The following is a 1,165-nucleotide window of genomic DNA, read 5'->3' as shown; positions in this document are numbered from 1 at the left end:
GCATCTTCACTATTTGATCAATAGAGCCCCGCCCTAACACCAAAACCCCTGACCCTGGGGCAATAAAATACACAATTTTGGTAGAGGCACTCTTGCTCATTATAACTATGCACTTAGTTTATTTAATACCTAGGAGCAGAGAAGAAGATTTTCAAAGAATTCATGTATTTTCACTATATAATCAATAGAGCCCCGCCCTAAAACTAGAATCCGTGACCTTGGGGCCATAAAATTCACAATTTTGGCAGAGGCACTCTTGCTCATCATAACTATATACTTAGTTTATTTAATACCTAGAAGCAGAGAAGAAAATTTTTAAAGAATTTGTGTATTTTCACTACATAATCGATGAAGCCCCACCCTGACACCTGAACCCCTGACCTTTGGGCTATAAAATTCACAATTTTGGTAGAGGCACTCTTGCTTATCATAACTATGTACTAAGTTAGTTTATTTAATACCTAGGAGCAGAGAAGAAGATTTTCAAAGAAATGATGCATTTTCACTACCTTCTTATTTTGGTCCCACCCCTCAGGCCCCAGGGGGGGGGGGCAGGGATCATGAAATTAACAATTTTTATTCCCCTTCATCCATAAATGCTTTGTGCCAAATTTGGTTGAAATTGATTGAGTGGTTGCAGAGAAGAAGCTGAAAATGTTCAAATGTTAACAAACGACGGACGACGCACGACGACGGACGAAAACGGATTACAATAGGTCACCTGAGTTTACTCAGGTGACCAAGAAAAGCCGGGGGACAGGAGAAAACCATGGGGAGTGTCGTATAAATATGTCTGTTTCCAGTTTGTGAAATTGCTTTCACCTTGAGTCCTTCAAAGTGCGATTTTTTTTCTAAGAATTGATTAAAAATTAAGGAAAATGATAAAAACAAAATGAATTCTGAGACAATATTCTTAAAGAACGATTATAAAAGTTTCTCTAAACTTTTGAGGCTAAATTTGATCCAAATTCCATCGTCTAGTATCTCGGCTTTGCATTGATCAGATATACTAAAGATTCTCAGAAAATCATATCTAAATTTGTGCACAAATGTGATGCATATATTTAATATAGTTTAAAAGTTTTTAGACTAATTTAAGAATCTAAAAGCCTGTGGTTCTTAAGTGTTTCTATGATTCATGGGTATCTGGTAGATAAATTAATTT

Source organism: Saccostrea cucullata, unplaced genomic scaffold (genome assembly GCF_032062105.1).
Source record: "Saccostrea cucullata isolate Sc308-1 unplaced genomic scaffold, CSIRO_AGI_Scuc_v1 ctg20515, whole genome shotgun sequence".
NCBI classification, from domain to species: Eukaryota; Metazoa; Mollusca; class Bivalvia; order Ostreida; family Ostreidae; genus Saccostrea; species Saccostrea cuccullata.
This window is presented reverse-complemented; position numbering follows the sequence as displayed.